The 17,710-nt window shown below is 42.9% G+C and overlaps 1 long non-coding RNA gene across 3 annotated transcripts; it reads left to right on the forward strand.

Moving 5' to 3' along the window:
* Positions 1-2,316: 2,316 nt before the first annotated feature.
* On the forward strand, positions 2,317-8,859 carry LOC130170604 (uncharacterized). 3 transcript variants are annotated; one of them, XR_008828014.1, is made up of 4 exons: positions 2,317-2,581; positions 2,660-2,719; positions 3,594-3,741; positions 6,574-8,859. It is a non-coding gene; the product is annotated as an uncharacterized LOC130170604 (long non-coding RNA). The 3 variants fall into 3 exon arrangements; XR_008828016.1 differs by lacking the exon at positions 2,660-2,719; XR_008828015.1 differs by lacking the exon at positions 2,317-2,581 and having other exon boundaries at positions 2,592-2,719.
* Positions 8,860-17,710: the final 8,851 nt, after the last annotated feature.

Consider the following 17,710-nt stretch of genomic DNA (forward strand, 5'->3'; position numbering starts at 1 on the left):
GCCCCCCGAACCTGAAAGCTACGATCCAAGCTGCATCACCCCCCCTCCCCTCCCCCACCCACAAGCCTCCTGTTTTTACAGCATCTCTGCCTTGAGCTGCTGACCAGAACACAAACCCCCCCCCCCACCCCAGACCTTGTTGTTTCCCATGAGCCGGCGTATAGGTATGGGGCGTGGACACAGAGGTCATCTCTCTGACAACAGAAAACGAATGGCGTGCTCATCTGCTGACTGACCAGCGTGAAGATCCGTCATCGTGGCGCTGATGTTAAACACTTTCACAGAGGTGTTTGCTAACCTCTAATCCTTTGGACACAGGGGGGAGGGAGGGAGGGAGGTGAGGAAGGGCTGGGGGGTGGGACGTTGTGTAAACATCAAAACACACACATATGCATACCTACAAATAGGCTGTGGCTTGTGTAAAACCTTCCAATTAAATGTGACTCATTTACAATGTAGTCAACCAGCAGGGAACCACACACATCTGTAAACACTGGAGTCTTGCACTTAATTGACCAGAGATTATCAAAGCATCTGACAATGATGCATACCTAACTGGAAGTGTTTCCCATTAAAGCAGGGGATCATCTTCCTATGAAAATGTCAAAGCGATGATTTAGCAGCTTGAGGTTAGAGCGGAGACGTCTGCTGATTCGTAGCAGCACGATCACTAATGAATAAAACAGTAAATGCGATGAGGACAAATGAGGATGAATATAGTGTGAAACCACAGGAGAGAAAGAGAAAGGGCCTGAAAACAAACCACACCGAGCGAAAACACCAGCACATGGACGTTCCTGTTTGTCCCTCTCACCCTCTGAAAAGTGCTGGGCCTAGGCATTTTTAGGAGAGGTGTCATGGCGGGAGCTCTGGTGTTCATGATGCTAAACAGACTCCAGATGTTGAAGGAGAGCAGAGGACGAAAGTGCAAGAGGCTTGACAGAGAGAGAGAGAGAGAGAGAGAGAGAGAGAGAGAGACGCCGCTGGCCCCCGAGGACCCCACAGGGGACCCGACTAACCGCCGGGTCACATCCGTCTCCTTCTTTCAACATAAAGTCATTCCTCTCTTTCCTCCTCTCCCTGCGATGTATGTCAAAGCCCTTCCTGGCAGCATTCCTCACAACCAGCCTCCTCTCTGTTATCAATACCATATCTGCTAAATTTACTATTTCCGTTGCCAATTCTGTCCTAATCTGCTCCTTTATTCCAAGTTTCATCCCCTTTTCCTTTCCCCCTTCTCCCTGCTCGTGGCCACTCTGGAGCACACGCTGCCTCCTCACAGTGATGTCTCTGTCTGTGCAACACAGAGGAATATATTTACTGGAAACATGAATGCAAATGAATGCAGGACTCGGCTTATTCTTGCTCAAAGAGCTGGCTTGTTTTCCTGACAGCCCTGTGTAGCGGATGAGGAGGAATCTGCAGTTTCCATCCATCGTCTTCTAAAACACACACACATACACACACACATGCACGGACGCTCCTGTTGTTCTGTTGTATTTATATCAAAGCTCTTAACTTCATACAACAATCCCGTTTACAAGGACAGAAATCAAATCAGCTTCAGTGATTTATTTATATGAGCGTTCTTCATTTGTAGAGTTAAATATGAGATATGAGATAGAGTGCTGCTATTTCAGGAATACATGGAATTCTTCCATTAAAGGGATTTATCTTGGTTATCAGGGGCACACACACACACACACACACACACACACACACACACACACACACACACACACACACATATAGAGGGAAGAGAGAGAGATAGAGCAGCAGGAAATCTGTGCAACACTGCCATCTACAGAGACACACAGCTACTTCCTGCAGCATCACACAGACACACTATATGTCTCTCACTCTGCCTATTCATATACAGTATATGTATACACACACACACATACACACACACACACACATATATATATATAATACATAATGTCTGTCTATACTATTATTTTTTCACTATAATATTTTAAGCCAGTTCATCTTAGAAACAGGTTTCCCTGCTGCCTTAAGGTTGAATTTGAGTTGAATAAATATTTTAAAAAACATCTCATCTGATGTAAGAATGTAAAAGCAGCTGAGTCACATTTCCTGAACCTGAAGAAACAAGTTCAACAATCTAGAAACTAGTAGAATATGTTAAGTTTTCTAAAAATGGAAATGATACAGGAGCTTTTATTTATCTTTTTTTTTTTTTTTTACCAGATTAAATTGTGAAAAGTTTTCTTTTCTCAGTTATTAAGAAAAGGAAATGATTAAATTGAGCTATTGAATATATATTAGATATGTTTTGAGTTGGTGTTGGTCGTTGTGAGTATGAATGATGGATGGATGTGTTGATATGGATATGATCTGTTGTCCTCCACAAATTGTTTTTTTTTTTTTAATTTAAAGGGACCCCAGGAAGAATAGCCACTGTTACAGTACAGCAGCTAATGGGTATCTAACTAAATAAATAAATAAAACCCTGTAAGTCGGTCAGGACTGTGGCTGCATGTTGTTTCCTGTCGGAGCGCAACACAGCTAGAGCTATGTGCCGTTTCCCAACACCCCCAGAGCAGCTAAACAATTCATGGTAGGAAACACCACAGAATAACCGTAGAAACCTTGAATATTCTTACGTGACAACGTTAATTAATTGTCCTTTTACCAGAATCCTGACTGTGACGTTGAGGGACACAGTTTCTGTCGAGTTGTTGGTGTTTAAATCCCGGTGGGTTGAAGCGCACAGTCTTTGCTAGCATGTTGCTAGCCACTGCTACTGTGAGGAGAGATAATAAAACTATACTTGCTGTTCAAGTTCAGATACTTTGCATTAAAAAAAATCAGTCGGAGTTGTGACAATGTTTTCCACTGTTTACATTGTACTTTAGTGCGTTTTGTATCTTTGTTTTAATGTCCTGAAAAGATCGCTAACGCTAATGGCTAGCGCTGACCGAGGCTAACCGCTAGCCGTTAGCCTCGGTTAGAAGGGTGTCATTGTAGTAACGAAGCGCCAATTGCTGGTTTGATAAGTGGAACAGCTCTTACCTGTATGAAAGGTGCATTTACCTATTTATATACCACATAAACTATTTATATTACAGCCATTTGTTAGTGGAGTTAACTTGTGTCAATGTTTGTAGTACCAATATATTGTTGTTGAACTGAGCTGGACTTTTGAAATGTATGTTGGAAGGTTAATAGTATAATTTAATTATTCATATTCATGATAAAGAGGAACATATTAAAATGTGATGTATAAAAATGATGTTTAAAGACAGAAAAAAGTGATATGTTACAGGTAAAAGTGGTTTAAAAAAAGTTTTATCTACTTATTTCTTATTTACTTATTTGTTCATACTAAAATGCACTTTATATTGTGATCTAAGGTAATTCATGATAAATATTTTGTTTGTTTATGTTAAAATACCAAAGGAGGTCATGATAAAGAGTAATTGATTTCATGGTAATTGAAGTATATCCTTAGATATTGGTTATACTGGAAGATGCAAGGGAATAAGTTGATGAGGTCTCATGTCGGCCATGGAGATCAGAGTAACTTTTCATTCTGCACTATTTGTGTCACTTGATTTTATGTTGATCAGATAAAATCTGCGAGGAATCTGTGATGACGAGTTGAGCCCGAGGAACGGCGCGGCCAACCGTAAGACCAGTCCATAGACGACACTAGACCAGCTTGATCAATTCACACGGACCCCAGATAAGAACACATGCACAATATTAACCCAGGTAGTAGTACTAGTCATAGGTGCAGAACATCCAACACACACACCTGCACAGAGACAAAGAAACTGAACTCCTGGTTTTTATGACTCCATAATTTTTGTATTTGGTTTATTTATCTCTGTCTTTACATTTTTATTTAATTTGGTTTGTTCACAAATAGCTGTGGAGTGATAAATCTGTCAACTGTTCAACGTCATTCTAACTCTTGTGAGTTTTCTAAAAGCAAACCGCTCCTCAAACCTTGGTAGATGTTAGCATCTATGTTATTTCCATAGATCAAGACTAGAGGTGCTACATTTGCTTTACATTTAGTTTAATAAGTCACTTCTTTATTTAACTCAAATAACCTCAAACTGCAGCTGCTCTTCACATTTTCTGTGAGTGCAAACATAAACATCTGGCCCCTCCAGGTGACCTTTAGACAGGCTGTTTCCATTATTATGAGAAAAAACAACCATGACTTATGACTCATGCTTATGATATATAGGTATATGTTTCACACTCTAAATCAGAAAGTCTGCTAATATGTTGAATATGTGTCTTTAGAGACTTAATTTAATGAGTTGGATGAATTTAACTCATCAAGACTTTGTCGAGTAACTAGAAATGTGAAGTTGAATCAGCTCATGTATCAGTATCAGGGCTGGTCCAGGCATATTTTAATAGATCCCATATATTTTAATGGACTCCATATGCGAGTGAAAATGAGAGTGTGTGAATGTGAAAATGATTCGGTCGCACCTGTGATTGACTGTTCCCACACCCAGGATGGAAAAATACATCCACTGGTAACAAATCAGTCATCCCTCATCTCTTATCAGCAGAGAGCCGTGTAGAAAACATTCAGCTGACCGTCGCGTTCACTGGCTGCAGGTCATATCAGTTGCTAATTGTTATTATTATTATTACTGCTAATTGATGTTAATTGTGTGAGTAAGTGAGTGTGTAAAGACTAAGACTAAATATCAACAGGTATCCATTAGGAATAAAAAACATCCCTGAAACGTACATATTTACATGACACACAAATTAACAACAGAGGATTAGATGATTCCACTCAATCTGGGATAATGTTTTACAGTGTATATGCACAGAGCGCAGTCCACTGTATGTGATCGACACCAGCGTTCATACATGGAGCTGCTCATGGAGTTCACAGTCTCATGACCTGCAGAGTGCGGCTGGAACGTGCCTGATTGAACCCCCCCCCCCCCCCCAGAATCCCACCTGATTACTGAGCTGGCGTCCTCTGACCCTGATTCAGACCAAGTCTCACCGCCCCATTGTGACTAAGAGACTTCAATCAGAGCCATGAGCCAGGGCTGTAATGACTTCCATCACATGGAAGAAATTGGACCAAACCTTGGTTCTGTTTGACTTGGCGACATGTAGATACGTGCACAGTGGCACACACACATTCAAAAAGGTATGCATGGACTTACACACACACACACACACACACATATGAAATTGTTAGTTCAGACACGTTCATTCCTGTTGTCCCTCTTCTCTTATCACTGCCTCAGCCGTAGAGCAAGAAAAAGATGCTACAAAATAAAGGCTCAGGTATTTTCCATTCACTCTGCGGTGCACAGACCAATCCAATTATTCCCGAGGGCCACAGACACATCGAATCCCTGCAGACCATCCCATCAAAATCATCTTCCAACAGCAAAGAAAACATGTTAAACTTGCACTTTCAGCAGATTTATTGTTTTTCCTGATAATCAGCGATCGGACGCAATCAGACCTTTCATCACTGAAGTGGATAAAAGGATTTTATCTTAAAATTTCTGGCCAGATTTCAGTGGGAGCTTTCATGTTAGTCATATCACCAGACCGCCTCAGATTGTTTGACTTTGTTTCAATCAGTGAAATTTTCCACTGTAAATACACAAACCTCTGCTATGCCACAACACAGCGCTACATCTCCCTCTGATAGATATTCTTATTGACAAAAATCTCCAGTCAGCTGAGGCACCGCGTGTTTGGTGGCCAGAGGGGTGGGGGGGGGGGTGTTTACGGTCAGGGTAAACTATCAGCGGTTATGTAGGCAATCATCAAACGATTCGAAGGCTCGCCAAAGAACTTTGTGTTGCTGCAAAGCTCAAGTCCAGATGTTCACAGGGAGGGAGGAGGTGGAAAGACAAATATTAGTCTACTGGAGAGCTCGGAGGAGGCTTCAGAAAACATCAACAAGGAAGGACAGAACACAAAAGTTTGGTGAAAGACGAGAAAGGGCCGGGACATTTCGATTCAAAAAGAAACTTTTGGCTGGAGCATCTTAGTCACACAGTCCACTGTAAAAATCCCATCTCTACATGGGTGTTTATGGAGAGAGACAAAATTTGCTTCTTAGCTAAATTGTTTCTCTATGAATGCAGAGCAGCTAAAAATGACGCCGCCTGTTCAGAGAGTATAATTTGTGGTGGGAAAAACAAGGTCAGTAACTGCTGAGAGAACATCTTTATTTTAATCAACCACATGGAAAATATAAACGGAGAGTTATCTTAGATCACTTCCCTGAGGATATGTATGTCAAAAGGATGAATTATAGAGAGGGCTAATGTGTGTATATATATATATATATATATATATATATGGGCCTTTGTTCATAAGAGTCTCTAGTGATCAAGAGAAGGAGGGTGTGCAGACGACCCAGTGGGCATAATGAGCTACATTACAGGAGCCATAGGGTCCTGTACATACATGTGTGTATGTGTTCATCTACATGGAAATTCATGTGTTCATGTGTGAGGTTGAGAACTGTGGCCCGCCCACTTCAACTGCCCTTGACACCACAAACAAAGTCAGCATGTATTTCTGCCGTTCTGGCAGATTCTTTTTTCTTTTCTTTTTTCTTTTCTCTCGCCCCTCCCTCCATGTCAAGGTCACGCTGGTCAGTGAGCGCTGCGAAGTTCAGAGGCCGGCCACCTCTCCACACACTCCGGTCATCTCCGCTCACCAGAACACACCCGCCCAGGGGAGCGCCTACAGTACAGAGCACCGGCCCGTCTGTGCCTCTGGGGCCCCGTCGAAGCCGGGGCTCTGGGTGTTAAGTGACACTGGATTGAATTAGCAAATAAAATGGACGGGCTGAAGCAGGGTAATTTAGCATGTCAGGGCAAATCAAATTATCCCTGAGGTGCAGATGGCAGTGTATCCATTACTACCGCTGAACTGGTGGCGCAGGCTGCTGTTTATCTTTAGAAATCTCAGTTTCCTTCTCTTTGCTTGGTTTAGGAGGGAGCATGTTAAATAGTGACGATAAATTAAATCACAGGATTACTACAGAGGTATTTAAGACACTGAGGGAAGGCGAGGCGGAGAGTTTCTGTGTTTCTACAGACTGCTGTTATTCAGCCTGCAGATCAGGTAGGGACAGATTCAGCAACAGTGAGACAGGCACAAACAAGACTCTACAGCTGTGTTAGCATCACTGTTTTTACATCCACCGGTTTTTATGCACATTTTCAATTTGCGGTAAAAAAACAAACAAACAGTGGAAACTGTGGAGAGGAAAAACTGAACACTGGATGAGAAAAAACAAGTTTTCACGTATGGAGGATGTGAAAAAGTTGGTGTTATTAATAAAAGCAAAATGCAACAAAGTGCTGAAACGTACGGTGGCCCTGTTGTCAATTCAAATACACTCACAACACAAACAAATACAGAAAAGTGCACAGACGGAAGTGTTCGCATGGACCCGGCTGGAACACATGTTGTTCGATGCTTTTTAACTTCAAAATTATTTTGTGTTGTGAGTATTTGCAGCGTTCTGCGTTGAGCCCTTAGGGTTGATGTAAAAATGTGAACAGACTTGAAAAACAAATCGTGATGTAGATGAATCATGTGACTTGATGAGAAAGGCTGCAACTTTCCTCAAATTAGGAAATGAAACAAACAGAAAGAGATAACAGCAGTGGAGGGAAACATTTTCTCTTACTGATTTTCTGCAAACTCAGTTCAAATTTGTGCTTTAAGCTACATGCTAATATGCTCAGAATGACAATGCTAACATACTGGTGTTAAAAAGGAATAATGTTGACCACGTCTTTGTTTAGCATCTTAGCATGCTAACATATGCTAATCGGCACAGCAGCTGAAGGTGATGGGAAGTTATTAGTTCTGCAGGTATTTTGTTTCACTTAATGTTTGTGCTTTCACTCTTGTATGTGCTTTGTCCTCGGGGGCACCATACTCCGGGGACCATGAATGTCCGTATGAAATTTAAACTCGTGTCAAACCATCTAATACTTGTTGAGATATCAAAGTAGTTTGAACCAAGGTACACCAGGTACATGGAGCCGTGTCACTAGCTGGGCTGAAACTGTTGTTATTACAACTGTTTCAAACTGAAAAATGTAACTGAGGAAAAGAGTAAAAGCAAAATGTTGGTACAGTAAATTCCATTTTTTTGTGCCCTCTGCAGGCGTCTTCCTCAGATGATACATCAGCCTCTCGCCCATCCCCTTACACAAATATTTAAGTTCCCCTGATACATCTAATAAAACAGTTTAGAGTGCTTCCTCAGTGTTTCACCTCAGAGGAAGGACGTAAACTATATCACAGCGCGAGAACGAGAGGAAGCGAGGCGTAAAGAGAGATTGAATGTCCACGTACACCTTATGTAAATATTTGGGACGTCTGCAGATTCTGGGTAACCTTTCCTGTCTTGAGAAAGATTAACAGTTTCCTGTGATACGTGCTCTGCCTCACCTTCCCAATAAATAGTGTCTCATTTGCTGTCGTTATCTCCGCTCTGTGTATCTGCCTGTCCTTGTTAAATAGTATAATTTAAAAAAATAAATAAAATGCTTTCAGACTGTTGAAGGAAATGTTTTCGTATCTGCTTTTAAGATACATATATCCATGTCATGTCAGAGAGGTTTGAGAGCGCAGGAGAGGATATATAACAACTTGTAAAATCAATGTGTCCTGCTCTTCTGCTGCACACGTGTCTGCCTCCGTCTCTGCTGCCGAGTCTTACATAAGTGGCATCACTGAATTAATATTTAAGGTTTGTTTTGGGGATGTGCTCCTTGTTTTTGTTTTTTTTGTTGTTGTTTTTGTGTTTTTTTTTGTTTTGATGCTTGGCTTTCTCCAGTGATGATATTTCAATTGAGCTGTTACATCATCTGGATCACGGCCACAGCTGAGATAAAAGAGCCCAGTGAGCCATTAGTGCAGGAAGCGCGCTGCAGTATGGTCCATGTGATGTGCAATAGGAGCTAACTGGGATGGTTGGCTCATTAATATCAATGTTCTCTTAGATGTGTTTCCAATAACAGAGAGATCGACTGATCATTAATCCAGTGGTTAGCGCCAAGGTTATTTATTATCAGTGGATTTGTGCAGTCATCTGATTAATACAGCAAGTCTACATGGGTATCAAACTTAAGTCTGATATCTTTTTTTTTTGTTCTAAGTTTGTGTGCTCCCTCATGCTGAGAGACAGGGAGTGAGATAGATGGGACCCCGAGGGGCCCGGTCCCTTGTTGTTACAATACAATACTCCCAGCACAACCTCGGAGTCTGTTCTCAGGTCACGGCTGAGTGATCGCGCGGCTCGCCGTCTCTCCACAGATGACACCGAAGCTGCAGGCTCCGTCTACCTTTCGGCCCATTGCGCCGGCCCAGCCACGAAACACATCACCCTTTGCTAACGTGGCTCAGAGGTTCATCACAGTTTAAGGTGGAGCTGGATGTGTGGGTAGATGTTTCTGTTCACCGTGACGGCGTGTGTTGGTCGATAACTGTGTGTGTGTGTGTGTGTGTGTGTGTGCACCAGGCAGATGCTTTTATTAAAGTTTCTGCCAGACAGAGAAACAAAGAAAACTTAAGATCCAAAAGCATCTCAAATTCTGACCTGATCAAACTCCTGAAACAATGAAACAAAACTGCTGTGAGCCACTGACATGCAACAGGAATTTGATTATCTTGTTCAGTCAAATGTATATAAGGGATTAAAATTTAAAAATTCAATAATTATACTATTCACTAATCACATTAACCCTCCTGATCTCATTGTGTTCAGTTGACAGACCGACCTGTTAGCTTGACGGGAGGTGTGGAGAAAGCAGCTAGCTTCTGCCAACAGAGGACAAATGTGACCTTCATTATCTACAAAGATAATTGTAATTACTTGTTTTGTTAGCCGGATTGCTAATGTTTGCTAGGCCTACACTCCATACATTCCAAGTGCTTCACTGTCACTGGGGCTAATGTTAAAGCCAGTGTTAGCATTAGCAGCTGTTTACACACCAGTCTAGAAGAAACGTTACAAGTTCATTTAACATTTAACTTTATTCCTTTACTCACCAACATCTGTCTCCAGAGGTGGAAAGTAACATCAACGTTAACTCTTGTCTCTATCACGTCTTTTCTTCTATTGAAATTAGCATGCTATCTAGCTAGCCAAGGCTCATCCTGTCACTTTCCGATAGCAACTCACTGCAGCCTCCGACCTGCCCTGAAGACGTGGCGCTGCTCTGAGGACGTATTATAACCTCTTGTCTTGTAAACGCGTCGATTGCTGAAGCTCCCCCACCGGCTCCCGGCATGAAACCGAAACGTTCGGTGGCAGAGAAAACGTACAAATAGCCCCCAGATGTTGACTGTCAGTAAATACATTCAAAATGTAGGTGAAGTGCTTGTTAAGCCAATTTTTTCCAGTTTTTATTGAAATCTAAGCAAAAAAAAGAAAGTTTAGATCAAAAATCATGTAAATGTCATAGAAACCAAGTCTTTTTCAGAGATTAAGAAACTGGTGAACGTCCAGCGTTCCTGCAACAATGGAAGCAAATGAAGCCTTGATGACTTACAAACCCCCTCTGTCTGTACAAAGACAGTGTTTGAACAAACTGTTATTACATTGATGCATTATTAGGACAATACTGTACTGCAGGAAGTAGGACTGTACGTTGCTACGAGACTGAGGAATAATCAGGAAGATAATGAGCTAAAACATTAGAGGAAAAGAAACAGGCGGAGGCTTCACATGATGAAGACCGGCACCGTCTCCAGACTGAAACCCCATGGAGCAGGTTGCAACACGTCTGAGAAAACATCTACAACTTTGTGATCAATGTTTGATTTTTGTTGTAGAAAGAACGTCACAAGTGAGTTCAGCTGCTGAATGAGTCAAAAATGTCAGATTTAAGATCCATGATTCATTGTTTTTTATTAGCGGTGACTGCTTCGTTGTGACATCACAAAGTTCCAGAAGTCCTGACGGCTGGTTTTAAGGCTCAGTTTCTGAATACAGGCTGTGTGCATTTCTCTGTGGACTGAGGCTTTGATACTTTCACAGTATTAATATAGAAGCTAGAGCTGATCTATAATCACACTACACATGGACACAGACCTTTACACTGGAGGAGCTTTAAGAAACTTGCCCTAGACACTGTTAACGTCCCTGGAATGAAAATGTTTGAATGCTGGGTTGTTGTCTTTCTCATTCAGAGATCTGATCTTACAATTGCTATAAAAGACTTACAAACAGCTCTGGTGCGAGGCGAGCCGACTGTGTTGTTCCTGACGGTGTCTGCAGGCAGTGAGAGTAACTCGAGATATTAAGATTCACTCTTCTACCCAAAGAAGAAGCTATTTTTCTGTGATGATTGTTCATACATTATGAAAATCAAATTCCAAAACCCTGAAGATTTTGCCCAAACAAGATAATCCATCACAGTGACCATGAAGTTGTAAATGGTTGTGTCGGAGTTTGTCTCGTCTATGATTATTTTGTTCTCTGCATTTTTCAAATCCCGCTCACGATATCAGACTCTGGTTGTTGTCAGTTCGGTGACATCCTCACGAAGAAACGAAAGTTCAGCCAGGAAATAATCCCTCCAAAAATATGTTGCCTTACAAACTTTATTATCACTATCATGTCTGTTATTCGGAGGGTTTTTGAGGGCACAACTGCTCAGTTAATTTCAAGCTTGGTTTACCACCGTGAATTCTGTGCCTTAAAATGGCAAAAATAAGTTAATGTGCACAAATCTAATTACTTTTGGAATACATTATATAAACAGAGCTGTGGGCTGAAGCCCAGTGGAAGGACGTTAACTTTAAATGATGCTGTTCTCTGCTCTTCATCAAACACACCATCAGTCGTTTATCCGCCGAGCGGGCCGCCATTAATTCATGTCACCATTGACTCTTTTTGTCTCTTTGTAGTTATCATGGCGACCTACTATTACTATACTATGTCAAGTCTGGACAGGACTATTAATGAAGTTGGCTGCCCACGTCTGTCTTCAGCACCCTGAGGTGGTTCCTTCCTGTTTTCCATTTTTTAACAATGAGCCTTTTAGACCCTCAAGCCTCAATATCTCCATCGCCTTGTTTGAGCTCCGGCTCCGGGTGACACAGAGTGAGTCAGCGAGACCGGGTTTTTTTTTGTGAGGAGATTTTTAAGAGCAACAGCTTTGTTCTCTCTTTCCCTCCACTGATTGAAATGATTTCCCTGCAAGTTACGCTGTAATTGATCTGCATATTGAACCGTGTTGCTGCATTATTTTATTTTATATATTTTTTACATAATTCAGATATAGCTGAGAGCGAGGACGTGTGAAACTGTAGAACATGGAGTTCTACCCGTGTCTTTCTACTTGTGTATTATCAGCTGCATGTTTTACTGCTGCTGTTCAGTGTAGAAACGTGTTTGATTCAAATTCAAATGCACCGTCTGAACGTGAAATAAATATGAATTTATTACATGAGACATTCTCCATGTTGTGTAACATTTCTTCATAAATAATTAAAGCCTGAAAGTGATTACACTCTGGACCTTATTACGCAATGCAGCATCCCGAGACCGCTGGTGCTATATTCAGACTCAGAGCTGCTGGTCACAGGGCACCACTCAGGAAAGAAAGGGGGGGGGGGGTGATGAATATTTGACATGTGGTAAAGCTGAGGACCTTTACGCTGCTGCTGTCTCAGCTTTACCACTCGGCTAAACTTGAAGCGCAGCTGAAGCATGGCGGCTATATGAAAAGTGGAAGGTGAGCTAAGGTGTAAAGGAAATTACACAATCCATTCTATTAACCGACTTAATCGAAGCTGACAGATTGTCAATTTCATTTATGGGAGCAACTTTAAGGTTAACAATCGCAATTAGGTTTGACGTGGTGGGTGAAGGCAATCAGCAGGGTTAGACAGTGGATCTATAGCAGTGCATATGTAATTAATGCGCTCAGCCGGACCCGGGGCGCTCGGCCCAACAGAACAAGCAAAAATGCAAAGGCTGCTTTAAAGCCGGGATAAATACAGCTGCAGATGTGAACACATTTTATTGTGTGTGCAGTTATTCACTGTCACACCCTCCTCCCCTGCCCAGCCCATTGTGGATCTGTGTGTGTGCTTTAGGAATAAATACATGCACTCTTGCATTCCCCTTCCCTCTTAAGTGTGGCGTGTTTTCCTTTGCATGTGCGATACTGTGCACGTATACAGTATGTGTCGGGGCATGTGTGGCGGAGTTGACAGGCCGTCAGAGCCGCTGTGGCAAATGGAAGTGATGCTCTGGAGGAGAGACGCCTGCAGGAAGGCTGGGAATAAACAGCCGGATCTGTGACGCACTTTGAAGCGCACATCTGAGAGGAAAGGGGGAGGAACGAGAGGGGAAAAGAGCAAGCGGAGAAGGGACAGGACTGAGTGGGAGGGAGATGTTTTCAAATCCTCATAGAGCAGAATCTATAACTGACCAGACGGCAGGTTATCTTTCAAATGCAGAGCAGCTCAACTCTGCCGCCGGGAATCCTTTCAGCATCACACATGAGCACAGACGCACTTAAACAAATCAAAAGAGAGACGAGAGGTTGACCCGCGGAGCGCAGCTTCAGACAGTTTTCTCATGTCCCAAAAAAAAGTTTTGACCACAGCTCTTGTAACTCTTGCCTCTTGTAACCTGGACGGGTGAATAAAGCAGGTGAAGGTGGCAGGAACAAGGTGATGAAATATCAGACAAGACTCCCAGAGGCGGAGGAGGACGCAGCGGCCGCGTTTCCTACAACTTCTTGTCACGGGAACGGCAAGAAGCCGAGGTCCTCGCGGGGCGGACATTATGTGATAAGAGAGCTCGACGGTTCACAGATTCTCTGCAGCACAGATATAGGTTTCAAAGAATGTATTCACTGCAGTGTGGGATTAGGGTCATGTTATTGTAGCAGCGTGATAAGAAGAGCTGAGATTACTGATATTCTTATCTAAAGCCCACCACCACTACAGGCAGGACCAGTCTGCTTGTTGTGTGTATGAGCCCACGTCATATTCAAAGTTTTAAACCTCATCATCAGGCAGCGACAGTAAAGCTGCGGTGGAAAGATTTTCATGAGCCGCACACAAAGTTAAAACATATATGCCGGTATATATAACATATAATGTGTCCTGTGGAGTGCAGGGACGTGAGACAGTAAATGAAGATGGAGGAAACAATGTGCTGTGAAGGCTAAACAACAGCAGTTTGCAGGGTAATTTCACTAATATGAAGCATGACACGTGGAGAGGAGGACTAATGATCACCTGCTGCAGTCAGTCGGAACAACCACCTGCATGTACGAACCCATACTGCACACACTTGACCCTCTCTGATAAATGGGTCAGTGAACAGTCGTATCTTTGTTTTGCCAATTACGTTTTGAAAGGATATGAAATTGCTGCCTTGATTCTTTTTCTTTTTCTTCCCCGCTGCTTTTTTTCTAGAGTGGGAAGTTTGACATTTATGCAACGCACGCAATTCGTGAGGAGTCGAGGTGGATGGCGGTTATACAAAGCTTAAGTGGTGACACCAAGAGACCAGGATTTGAAGCCTGAGTCCTGCGTGTGGGCAGATTAAGTCAGTAAAAGCATTTTGGTTAGAGTTAAAATGGTTTCTGTTAAATGGAGACTTGTCATCCCAAGTGACAAAGCCCCTCAGCGGCTGGAGTTGTAATGACTGAAGCAAAGGAGGAAGTGTGGTGACGTTATAGAGCGTAGGGAGGAGGTTGGGGCGGATGAATGAGTCACTGAAACATCAGACTTCACCACAGTTCACAGCAGACAGTAAGTGTTGTTTTGTGGTTCACTAACTTTGACCAACTACTTACCAAACCACAATCTTTCCCATCACTAAGCACTTGATCATGGTTTGCACTTAAGCCAAACCATGATCTCTTTACCTGAACCTAACTGTTGTTTTAAAAAATGTAAATTAATAAACATTTTAACCAAACTTCAACCGTAGTGTCGTCACATCATAAACAGGTTTATTTATAAGAGTGATCTGTAACAGTTGTGGACGGAGCAGAGAAAGCTTGTGTGTCTTTCTAACGACCTCGGGCAAACGATGTGTTTATCATTTAATTCGAGGACGTTTAAGTTAAATCCTAACAAGGTAAACATGTTCCCTCGTCCTTGAGGCCACTTTGGACATTTTTAATATAAAAACCGAGGCCACAGTCTTTCGCTTAATGCTAATCATTTAACATTTTACTGATACATTCAGTATCGACATTTTGTCATTTAATTATGTCGTTAAATTTATATAAACTGTAATCCAGGCTGCATTATGTGTCCTTCAAAACATATTTGCTGTTGCAGCTTAGCTCATGCTCACCTCATGGTCAATATCGGCACTATATCCACTTATGTTTTACATTTTTATACCTTGAAAAACGGACTTGGGTAGTTGTGTGGCGTCACAAGATGAGAAAGTGAGTCAGCGTTTCATCTGATCTGTCATGCTCTAGTTTTCAGCTGGACCAACAACAACAGCAGGGTTCGCTGACTGACTGACTGACTGACTGAGTGATCATATTTCCATGACTAGTCAGCAGAGTGCCTCATCACTGAGTTGGAGTTTCTGGTACAAACAGGTTCTATCAGGGGCTGTTTACAGCTGCAGTGTTGCCACTTTATCTCATTGTTTCTAGATTAAGAGACTTTCTTTCCAACAAACTGGGTATAAACCTGGTTCATGCCCGGAGCTCAGGGCTGCACCTCTTGTTACAGGGAGCTGCTCTGGTTTCCTGGCTGGTCAGGAACTGCAGGAAAGCAGAGGAGCACTTCCAATACACTGAGTATCATCTCCATTACAGCAGATAAATTACTTTCATTACAATGTCCCGCCTCTCTCTCTCTCTCTCTCTCTCTCTCTCTGTTACAGTAAGTACAGCTGAAATCACAGCTCAGTCTTTGTCTTAGGTAATTTTATCAGGCGACATCACAGTTATAAAACCAGGATTTAACCACTGGTGGTCCAGACATATACTACATATTGACCAAGTCGTGTTTGTCTTCCATAACTTTCCAAAAGTTTCCACCATGACGCACATTTGCCTTTAACGTAGTCGGACCACACTTTGTACTGCACACCCTGGTCCCGTGCAGCATTAGTCTTTGCTGTCTTATACTGTTCTCATCCACGAGTCAGATCAGAGGGTGTAGTAGTTGAGAGCAGCTATGCGTCCATGGTGTCCACAGCTGGACAACTGAGGCTGAACTCTCACTGTTTATATAATAAGGTTTCTAAGTGCTGAAACCAGCCCAGCTTTCATGTCTGTCTGTGGGTAACACTCCTCTCATGTCTATGGATTGTATTAATTAGGTGGCTGCTGGCTGTGGACGCACATTTTTAACAACACACACACACACACACACACACACACACAGATTCATGCACCCACACCCACAGATATTCCTGCAAAGTGTAATGAGCAAAACGAGCGCGCAGAGAGCCGACGAGGTTCTGCGACGGATCAGTGACAATCCTGATCCTTTTAGGGATGAGATGCTCTGAATGCAGGTCTCCCATTATCGGACGGCCGAGCGATGCAGAGCACAACCCCATATTAACACTAATCGCTTCAATGTATTCACCTGCACATTCTGAATGATTAAGCCAGGAAGCATTCGCAGCCATCCCTGATGCCATTTAATACCATGAAAATAAGCGGAGATGCTGGATGGCTCAGTAAACACCACTGTGATCAAAGAGCGTTGTTCAGCATGAATTATAAGTGGGAGAAAGTGTGTGACTCACTTTGAGTTCATGCAGGAGTGTATGTGGTCCTCTGCGGGGCCATCTGTGTGTTTTCTAAGTGTTTATACGTTTCCATGTGTGTGCGCCTGGACCAGACTGGTGATAAGTGATAAGGGTCATGGAGACTGACAGGGTGGACAGCCGGCGGCAGTGTGTCAGTGGTCAGGCCGGGTCAACTCCGGGTTATCTGACAGGGATTTCAGCTGGCACTCAGGACACAGCTGTTGCTCTGAGAGAGCAACGCCAAGGTGGCAGGCTGTGGCAAATACCCTGAACGCCGTGGCAGACCGCCATCTTTAATGCGGTCCCGCTCTGACCGCAGAGCTACCCGCGCTGCACGGCTGCACTACAGAAAATGAGGAATACTTTGTCCTTCTGTGTGTGATATTGGATGTGAAACATTATTCCTTTGACAGTTGGTAAACATGGTTATTCACCGTCATGGCAGGAGGATGAGCTGGTCTGGAGACTCCAGGAAGTTTCTGCACCTGGCCGAGAAATAGTCCGGCACACGGCCCCGATACCACCACAGCATCTCGATCTTACACCTGTGTTTCTATTGGATTAAAGTCCGACACTGTGGCTACCAGAGCGAACCACGAAGTGTCAGTCTTTCCTGCTGCAGTTCCCTAGCAACTGTCCTGTGCCCCCACCTCTAACCCCACCACCACCCCCTGGGGAGATGCCTCACAGTTTAGAAACCCCAAATATGATAAGTTAATTACGTGAGCTTTACAGATGTTGGCAGGCAAATTTCATCACCGCTGGACGGAGCCAGGCTAGCTGTCTCAGCCTCTAAGCTAAGCTAGGCTAAGCTAAGCTAACTGGTAGCTTGACTCTTGCCTCATATTTACTGTACAGACGTGAGAGTGAGTTCAGTCTTTTTTTTTTTTTATTTCCATCACAAATACAATATTACTTACAGTCACTGTTCACTAGTCGGCG

The sequence above is a fragment of the Seriola aureovittata genome, chromosome 6, assembly GCF_021018895.1.
Source record: "Seriola aureovittata isolate HTS-2021-v1 ecotype China chromosome 6, ASM2101889v1, whole genome shotgun sequence".
NCBI lineage: Eukaryota > Metazoa > Chordata > Actinopteri > Carangiformes > Carangidae > Seriola > Seriola aureovittata.